The sequence below is a fragment of the Aptenodytes forsteri genome, unplaced genomic scaffold, assembly GCF_000699145.1.
Source record: "Aptenodytes forsteri isolate BGI_AS27 unplaced genomic scaffold, ASM69914v1 Scaffold180, whole genome shotgun sequence".
NCBI lineage: Eukaryota > Metazoa > Chordata > Aves > Sphenisciformes > Spheniscidae > Aptenodytes > Aptenodytes forsteri.
Genome location: NW_008795486.1, coordinates 1,193,608 through 1,204,312, shown reverse-complemented (window position 1 = coordinate 1,204,312; position 10,705 = coordinate 1,193,608). Strand labels below are relative to the sequence as shown.

The window sequence follows — 10,705 nt, the reverse complement described above, 5'->3', positions numbered from 1 at the left end:
GTTGGTGGGTCCTCCGTTGGCCTGACAGAGAGACAGAGAGACAGGAACAGGCAGGTAGTTAAAACTGCCATGTGGGAAGAGATGAGGCTTCACATTTTTTGCCTGTCCCATGAAAAAAGGGTATGTAAAGAAGAAATATTTTTTCCTTGTTCAATGGGAGGATGAGTCTTCCGTAGCACCAGGAAAGAAATCTCAAAGAGTAGCTAAAGGAGTTTGCTGCTTCTTGCCCTAGCAGAACTTTTGAGGACAGATTGCCAGTAAAGAAATAAGGCCATTATCAAAAGTATATTATCTAGCATGGGCTTTACATCTTTTACTAATATATCCCCAACTTTGGTACAAAATGTAATTCTTGGAAAGCTTTTCAGCGTACAATCCATATTGGTAAGGCAAGTGCTAGATATTATATTTTTTACAAGAAAAGAAAAAAAGCCCTGCTAAACCCTGACAATTCATCAGTAAAAAAATCCAGATATCTCTTCCAGTTCTTGCTTGTGAGATAAAACTCCACAGAAAGAAAGATTATAGATTGTTTTGAGTGTTATTATTTGTCTGAAAATGTTGTACTTTATTCTAATACAATTTATATCAGTTTGAGTCAAATAATACCAGCAGAGTTATTCCAGATAATATTAGTGTAGAAGCAGGTTCCATTATCTAGCAGGATTTTTTTTAGAGAGAGAGAAAACATGTGAGAGGAGGTCTCAGTCAGGATGTGCCTTTCCAACTAGGCAATGCTTTTATTTTTTATGTATATTGCATGGGCTGTATAGATGTATTTATTTTTATAAAGGACTTTTTTTCTTACTGAAATAAATTTCAGAAAGGCTCTGAATGCAACCTGCACACAAATCCCACTTGAGTTCAGTGAATAATTTAGAACAAAAAGGGAAATCCTGGAGAACTGAAACATTTTGTTTTGAGGCTGTCAATTTTACTGTGGGATGCTGGTCTTTGTATCATGAGAAACTGAGTAACTGCTCCATACTTATTACCTCTACAAAACAAAGTAAAGGAAATAAAATAAGAGACTGCTGGTGGCTATTGATTACAGCCCCTAGCCCAATGCTAGGATCTAAGGCTGAAAAGTTTAGAAGCCATAACCCTACTTATCTCATGAATGATTTCCTACTTTCTACTTTTAAACTGCATATTCCATTTTAACATGTGTGTCTTGTGGAAATTTTGTCATGAGTTGACCTAATTAACAGCTAATCTTTAGGTAGCTGCGAAGAAAGAATATCATGAGACCATATCCGAGCAGTCTGTCTGGAGAAGATGCTGTTGATGCTTTACAGGTTTTCTGCAGTGCTGTGGGAAAGTTAAGCAGTTGCCATCTAGTGGCAAATGAATTCAAGACACTGAACTTTTCAGGAGCTGCTGCTCCATCTCTAGCACGGGAAAGCTGGTGATGTGGAATAGCAAAAACCAAAACGGTGCTATCTGCAGCGAGCAACTGGATCAGCATATGAAACGTGAATGGATCAGACTTCATTCATAAACAGGACATGGGCTGCATGGAGACCTAAGCTATATTCCATTTTCATCTGTATGCAGTATTTCCCACTTTGACTTACTCTCTATTATTTTCATACATTGCAAAAGTTCAACATAAAAAAATATGCTTTGTTTTACATTTCTTTCAGAATCACTATAAGGTAGAGGAAGTTTAGTCCCTTTAAAAGCTACGCAGTTGCTGTACGCTGCATTTTTTAACTGGCTCCTTTTTCCAATTGCCCTGTCCCACTTCATCTCTGCAGGACAGCACCTGATCTGGCACATTGCTAGCAGTGCCAATGCTCGCCCTAAGAATACCATTTCCATTTAGCAAATGCCTAGTTCTCCCCTTTCAAGGGCTTTGTCTTCACTGGCAAAGAAAACAAATCCTGAGCTAATAGAGAAGCAGGATCCCCTCTGGGCTTGGCCATTCCTCAATTTCCTCCCTGCGGACCACTGCCAGCCGACTCTGTCTGCAAACTCCCTTATGTCCAGTGAGGCAACAGATCTTGGTGAATTAGTAAACCCACATTACTCTGTTCTAGGATGATCAACACCTGGTATAGAAATGGAGTGACACAGGCCAGTTTCACAGAGATGTCCTATTGTCTCTTGTCCTGCTTTCTGCCCTGGTGAACCCCAATCCAATTCTCCTCCAGGTGTCCAGTCCTGTTCTTACTGGAGGGAGGAGGAGAAAAGGAAGCTCTGATTGAAGAAAAATATAGTGGAAAAGGCAAAAATGAGCTGTATTTTTCCCTGTCTACAAAGACCAATTTCATTAAACTCAGTGCAAAACCTTTTTGGGGGGGACAGAAGGTAAGCACCAGTTTGCAGTGAATGTTTCGGTGAGCATCAAACATCTTCAAGTTTGAAAGAGCCTTCTTCTCCTGGCTGTTTCTTGTGTTTGAGTGTCTAGCTCTCGGCCTACAATGGCTAATGTGTAGCCTGAGACTGAGGCTTCACTTTTCCATCTGTAGTTCTGTTTAGACTTTAAGTCCCTATCCTGTGATTTCACACACTGATGGTGCAATAGAGCCTCAACTTCATCTGGAGTCAGGAGGTGATGTGGAAAAAATAAGAAATGATAGTTATATAACAGATATAATATGAACAACAATAACATCAAGACCGTTTCTCTTCTGAGCCTGCCCCAGTTGCTTCCATTAGACCACAGATATACAGAGAAGAGTTCCCAGACGGCACTCCCTGTGCGGCTTTGTTATCAGTGTGTTTTAAGGTGGGATTTGTCTTCATGTTAGCTGTCTAAATGATAGCTAAATCTCTCTGTAGTCAGTGGAGATACAGAGAGAGAAGAAAGGGCATCTCAGAAGGATACTTATACTTCAAACAGGTACCCAAGTTAGGTGGAGAAATTGCCCTCTGGGGGTGCCTCTGTCTCCATTGATTTCAGAGGAACTGAGGGTAGACATGGGTAAAGAAGCAGCCCAAGGTTGTTCTTTGGCCCAGAGCCCTACAGGCGTGGAAGAGCTTACAGCCACACTGTTAAGCTCTACTGTTCTCCAAAGTGGTGAAGGTGCATCTAAACTGCCTATTGGGAATGGGGCTTGGCCCGTGCTATCTACTGAACCATGCCCAGAGATTGTCTGGGCCAAGGTTCATTGACATGAGTCAAAACCTTGCTAGAAATTTTCATAACGTAACAGTAAAATCTAGCACCCAGAAAAATTTGGTAGTGCTGTTAAATTTGCTCGTGTAGGTGTATCCAACATGACATAAACACCGACATTTTAAAGAACTCAATATAAATAAGGTTTAGATTGGACGTGAGGAAAAATTTATTTAGTGAAAGAGTGGTTAAACATTGGACCAGGCTGCCCAGGGAAGTGGTTGAGTCCCCATCCCTGGAAGTATTTAAAAGACGTGTAGATGTGGCACTTAGGGACATGGTTTAGTGGGCATGGTGGTGTTGGGTGGACTTGATGACCTTAGAGGTCTTTTCCAACCTTAATGATTCTATGATTCTATGATTCTAAGGTTAATTTTACTATTAGGAATTGTCATATATGGTGAATATAAATGTAAAACTATCCAACATATATCTTCGGAGTCAAACTGGGCTCTTTTTCTCAAATAATCACCAGTTGCAGAAGCTGCCCAATGCAAAGATTTCCTTCAAGGACATACCTGTTTTGTCATTGCTTCCAGCAAGATTTTACAAAAGAATTTGTTGGGATTTTGCTGATGCTGTAGAAGGAGGGCTATGAAATAGTAGGGATGATAGGGATCATCCCAGTAATCCCATGAAATAATGAATAATCCACTATTTCTGGTAGAAATAAACCTATCTCCAGATGGCTCTCAGTATTTCTGGAAATGGATTCATTTGTTTCACTCTTTTTCTAGAGGTGAATATTACCTCATTACCATGCAAGGAAGGAATCACTAACATTCATTTTTTGACTTTGTAACTGAAAAGTCCAGACAAATGTTCCCCTGTCATGCCTAGCAGCACGGAATAGCTTGGAAAATGGAGTTGCCCAGTACTTCAGTACCCCCAGTTCTGTGTCTCATTTCTATTGGCCTTTAAAACCTCTTGATTCCTGTTCAGAGGTAATAACTTATAAAACTGAACTGTACAATTTTATCTCAGCTTGATTCTCCTTCATTAAAAGCATGGTAGTGCAAGTAATGCCTTCGGTAGTCAGGATGAAATATGGATATGATTTTCTAGGACTTGGATGTCCTTGGGGACTGGAGAAGTGCATTGCCAGAAATGTTGTGGATGCACCAGCAAGGAAGAAAACAAAATACCTGAGACACATGAAGATCTAAGAGTTATAACTCCTCATTGCAATAACTCTTTTAGCCAAACTCCTATCTTACTAAAGAAAGTTCAGTTAAAAAGGTTTATTTTGTTTAGAAAGAGTAGACCAAGTCTGTGTTTATATATTTACCAATGGCTGGGTTTCTTTGTTATTATTATGAAATATAGTGGCACATAGATGGCATCTGTTCTTTTTCCATGTCGTTCAGGTTACCAGCATCTAGGGGTGGTTCCTGGCTCTGGAGCACATGGACTTTAGGTTTCCTTGTTATGAGAAAAAGTAGGTTAGGAATGTTTACAGATATTCTCCATTTGGCCTAACAGAAACTAGTCAAGTTGATAAATATCTAGATTATAGCTTAGAGGCTGAAAATTTGGTAATGTTACTTTGTGCTGTTTTTACCATTCATACGTTCAAGTTGAGAGATACATTTTCTCATTTTCATTCTTTCAGGGAACACATTTTTATTACTGAAAAAACAGATTTCAGTGAAGGAAACTGAAACAAGATAAGCTTTTGGTTTTTTACTGCAGCTTCTGAGTTTAGGACTATAAAAGTTCAGCAAAAAATAGCAACTGCTATTTACTTCAGACAAACCATGAGGTTAATCTGTGGCTAGTCTTGAAAAAAACAAGCACATTTACACATATCTCTGCATTTATGTTTCTCCCAGTGGGCCAATTAGCATCTGCTTCTGCCAAGCACTGATCACTTCCTATGAAAAGAGAAGGATCCTCGCCTCTTTCTGACTCTAATGGAAATTGAGGGCACTAAAACCCACTATCAGCATCTGGCCCTTAGAGATTAATGGCACTATGCAAAGAGTATTACTAAACAATATACAGCACAGAAGGCATTTTTGGAACACTGCAAAAATAGAGTCCCATTTTAAGACTCTCATTACTGTCATATAAAACAGATGGGAAAGATATGAAACTTTAAGATTATAGTAAAAAAATATTCCTGTGCCAAATGCAACTTCTGAGAAAGTTTGTAATAGATTGACAGGAACTAGATTTAAAAAAAGAAGAAAAAAATTTGGCAAGAATTGCAGAAGAGAAGACTGTATCGAAAGAGATAGCCAGAATAATGATCTAAGAAACAGCACACTCTGGAAATGTCAGAAAAATGGAAAAATATGTTTTACTGCCGCTTTCATAGAAAAATGAAGGGAAGGATTATAACTTACATGCAAAATAAGGATCAGAAACAGGAAGACAAACATTTGCTATTCGTAAACTCTGTCCACTGCCAAACCGGTGTCACTGAGATCTTAAATGAAAAAGTCTTGTCATCGTGTACATTGACTTTTTCACAGTATTGAGGTCCAGGAAGTGGAAGGATATAGAAAAGGTAGTCCTTATATACATTGTGTCATATGGAAATTTGGTTGTATCATATTAAGCTTTCTGTCTCCCTTCATTGTCTGCATGAATGCACAGGGATAAAGATAAAATAGGGACTAATTTTCAAATGTCTGTGCATAAGATTATGTGATGAAGTTTTTTAACATGAATACATTTAGTACACATCTTTTGTCACTCACCTCATCAGATAAACGGTAATTACCTATGTTCAGATAGCCAGGTTTAAAATGTGGGCCTTTATTTGCCATTTTAATTAATGGACTCAAGTTCTGAATTGCAAGAATTTTCCTTTCTTGACAGATCTTGTAAAAGTGACGAGTCTGTTTCTGTGTTTAAGTACCAGTGTCTGCTACATCAGTGTTTGCTTATGCATCTTTCATTCTCCTGAGGACAGGTGATTTGGGTTTCAAAACTCGTTTTTAATTAAAGCTTTGAAGAACTTTTACCTGTGTGTCGGTACATGAAAACTGATAATGCAGAAAAATCCACCCAAACTGTGTGAAAGGCTGAGTCCAGTTTTGCAACTTGAGTGGCACAGGAAACAAAAGCCTTTGAACATTTTAAAGCCATTATAACAAACTCAGCTGCTAAAGGTGGTGGGAGATGCCAACCTGCTTCCCCAGAACTGCTGCCCCTCGGGAGCTACCTTACTCTTTTCTTTGACCTTTAATGCTGACAGCAATGGAGGCAAATGACAGCAGATTATACCACTCAGCAGCAGTCAAGTCAGTTTGTCAAACATTCTTCTTTTCACAGCTCTCAATACAGATTTAATGGGTTTACCAGAGCAGATGGAAAGAGGAGTGGAAGAGGAATAGATGGGAGAGCAGGGTAAGGGTCACCACTCTCCAAGAAGAAAGGTTTGCGAGGGAGGAGTGTAATGGTTATAAGCAGTAGATTACACAAGGAAGGAGAAAGCATAACTCAAAAACATTTCCTCTTAGTAATACTGTCTGTGATGTTTTGGGGTTTTTTTTTGCCTACTCTCACTTATTACACTTTGGGAATGTCTGGAAGAGCTCCAAAACTGACCCTTACCGATATGGAATTTAGCAAGCAAAAATGTGTCTAAAAAGGTAAGAAGTACTAAGACATGTGAATGGAAGGGATATTGTGCATTTTGGACAAAGCTTGTTAGAAATGTTGGAGAATCTTGAGAAAGAAATTAAAGCTGCACAAGCAAATGGCTCTCTCTAAATTCAGACCTGAAAAATATACAGATAGTTTTTGTTTGGAAAAAAAAACCTTGCAAGGACCAGGGTGAGTGTTGGGTTTTCAATGTGTGTGCTCAGAGGGAGGGAAATTCAGAGAGTACTTCGTGAATTTACAGGTTATAAGCTATACAAGTTTTTTATTTTAGAACTTGGCAGCCAGTATCCAAATTGTTTTATAATTCTGTCCAAGTTATTGATGTTTTTGGCATTATAGCAATCAGTGTTAGTACATGCTTTATAAGCTCTAAATTAGTCATGTTAAGAATTTTCAATTTTCACTTAGCTCATAGGCTATATTGAGACATTGCTGTATCTCAAGAAGGCCTTAGCAATCCCAAAAATCAGCTTTAGTGGTTTGCCATTCCAGCGCTGAGATCTGCGCTCTCTGTTGACAGACATCTCATGCATTTCAGCAATGATTTAATGAAAGTACCATTTAACATGATAACCCAGATGAGTGTTGAGTGAGTTGCTACTGTCATCGTATTAAATAAAATTAGTGAGTTCCCTTTGTCACTCAGAAAGTCAATTTGCCCTATACATTTTCCTTCTGGGGTCAAATCCAGCTAAGTCTATAGCTCAGTTGGCACATTTGCAAGGATTTAGTTTGTAACTAAACAAAACGTAGGTCCCTCTTTATGCAGTTATTTAATGTCAGAGCATAGGACACAGTGGAATATATAGCAGTGATCATGTCTGCAGCCCTACAAAGGCATACGTTCTGTGAAAACTGGTAAAAAGTGAACACGTGGAGGGGCTGGGTGTCCTTTGGTTGGGAATACCTACTGACCTGAGTGGCATTTTCAGCTGTGACACAGTCTCACCACAGCAAGTGCTACGGAAATTGTGGAGTGGTGAAAACTCCAGTATTTAGAATAATTCTGAGACTGAAGAACTAACTTCTGAATTTGACTTCAAAACGTCATGTTCTCCATTTTTGTTCATAAATCCTTGTTTGAAGCAAGTTGCCTTTTGCCTCTTTCATCAAGTATTGTCAAAATTTCAGTGAAGGAGCTGACCCATTGGAGTATTGCCACTGACTTCCCTGGAAGCATGACTTGCAGCTGGGAGCAAGATTTATAGGCTTCAAATTATCCATCTTTGCTGCTGCTATGTCAAACTAGAAGAAAGTAGAACAAACATCCACTTCCGAGCCACAAACCTCTGCCTTTGTGACTTTGGTGTCAAAGGTGTCCTTGCCTCCTTTTGCTTGTTTAGATTTTATTTAATGAGGGTTTTCTAGTAACTTCTGCCTGCAAGACTGTTTTTGTAACTTCTTTTGTCCCATTTCTCTATTTTAATTTAAATGTTAACCTTTCTGATTCTTAAGTATCTTCATTTTCCTGGTGGCAATCTGTTTATTTTCTTTTCTTTTCTTGGGGTATGCTGGCTTTTCCCATTATCTATTGCCTGTCCTTAAACCAATGAATAGGCTGTAAAAATGGTGTCAGTGACATCTCCTCCTGCAGAAATGAGCAGACAAAGGGACCCTCTGTGCTTCTGACACCTTGATTATGAAGGGACAATGGCAGCTCTCTGCCGGCACTGCACGCCAGGCATTGCTCCTCTGTGGCTCCAGCATAGCAAGTCCAAAAACGCTAACAGAATAGATACTGATGGTATTGCTTTTGTACAATCACAAACATTGTGTGGGAAAATATATTGGATTCTCTACCATGGCTAGTGTTTTGAGTATTTTTAGATTTTTTTTTTTTCTTCTTGATTTTCCTATGTTTTGGAATGGCATTGCAATCAGCTCGTACTTCCCCAGAAATTAGAATAAACAGCAGAATTTGGCATTAGTGCTTTGTGGAAATTAGGAGACATTGTTACATGGCATTTTAGTCCGGCACAATGCCTGTGTATAAATTCTAGCTGCATCATTTCTGGCTATACTGCAGAAAGTGATGGCCCCCCCAGCCTCCAAATGTGTTCAGTTAGCTTCCCAGTAACTCAACAAGGGATGTTTTTGTGACAGACAAATGGTTAATTGCCGAACCAAAAATTAGTAGTTGCCTTGGTAGCAATAATCATGGTCTGGCTATATTTATACAAACAGAATGTAACAGCAACCAATAATTATTTTTAATGTGTTATTTTTCAAAGATTAAAATAACTCCTGGCATGTCTGTGAAAAGGTAATATCCTTGAAATGGGAAGTTTAGCATAACTTGGAAGTGCTGAGTGACCTCAAAGTCATGTCTCAGAAAACATGGTGAAAAAGGTTTCCTTAAGGAAAAAAACAAAACAAAACAACCAACCAACCAGACAAAACAGACTAAAGGGGAATGCAAAGCAGCAGTAAAACAGAATTGATACAGAAAGTGTGGAATAAAAGACAAGAAATGTGTAGAAGATAAGATACAAACCCATTGCTGTTAAAGGAAGCTAAAGACAGCAATACAATGTCTATGCTGAAATTAGGAGCAATGAGAAGCAAAATATGGATGGATGGATGGATGGATGGATGGATGTCCATTTTACATGCTGGGAACTGCAACAAGGAAAAATCCTAGTTTGGATATTCAAAGATAAGTCACAGAGAAGGAATAATGCTGTAAGCAATTTTTCCAAAATGCTGTTCTGAGTGCAGTACTGTGACTAGAAAACATGGTGTGACCCTTGGGTGAATAAAAAAATTAGCAAGAAATAGAAATGTGGTCTAACATTTTATATAGCACTAATAAGACACTTGCTAGATTTCTAAGTCCCTATTTGAAGACAGATGTGGAAGCAGTGGAGAGCATGAAAAAGAAGATGAAAAAATAATCCTTCCCAAAACAGGCTAAAGGACCTCAATCTGTTCCACGCACTAAAAGGGTGGAGGTGATTTGATTACTGGGCTTGGATTCCCACATCAAGAGAAAATATGAAGGGGTTTTCCAGCTCACTGAGAAAGATTTAAAATTAGCCAATGAGCTGAAAGCAGAAATCAGATAAGACAGCACCACTTAGCAGCGAGGGTAAACATTAGAGCACCTCACCATGTCTTAAAATGAGATTAGGTAACCTTCTTTAAAGATCTGCCTTAAATCTGGCTTCTGGGAAACATCCTGTCTCTTGCACTTGCAGGGGTCTGGCTGCCTCAGTCCTTCTGACCTTGCTGTCAATCAAAATACATGTCCCATTTACCCATTTTATGGGTTGTAGGCAGAACACAGTAAGCTCAGCATTGCTTTCAACATGCTCCTTATGCTTCACGGTCAATGTTAAGATAATGATTGTCATTGTCTTAATGACTTGTAGTCAATAGCTATAATTCAGTCTTCATATATATATATACACCTATATGTATATATGTATATATATAATACTGAATAGTCTAGAAAAGATGGAAAGGGATCAGGCTTTTTTTTCACATTACAAAATTTAGTGTGTACTTTATGAAAACAATAAATACCAGATTTAAAACTAAGAATCTGTGCTTTTTTGTGTACATAATTATACTGCATAATGTATAATTATAAATATTATGCATTTATGGAGGATAAATCTATCAACGGATATTAAACACAATCGTGTGAATACTGTCTCTAATTCAGGAAAATATTAATTGTTGAGAACTGGGACAGTTTTCCAAAAAGAAAGTTTATATATATTGTTTGCAAAATCCTTGCCAAATATTCATTAATAGCTATTGTCAGAGTAGATTAGGTGGTTCTGTGATCCAGGACAGTACCCATTCTGTCCTTAAACCTCATATTTTCGGGGCAACCCCGGGTATCAATACAGGCTGGGGGATGAAGGGATTGAGAGCAGCCCTGCTGAGAAGGACTTGGGGGTACTGGTGGATGAAAAGCTGGATGAGCCAGCAATGTGCACTCGCAGCCCAGAAGGCCAA

The 10,705-nt window shown here is 38.7% G+C and overlaps 1 protein-coding gene across 1 annotated transcript in view; it reads left to right on the top strand.

Annotated features, from left to right (window-relative positions):
• The window catches only part of DLG2 (discs large MAGUK scaffold protein 2), a 1,087,547-nt gene that overhangs the window by 357,852 nt on the left and 718,990 nt on the right, over positions 1 to 10,705 (top strand). The window lies entirely within an intron of this gene.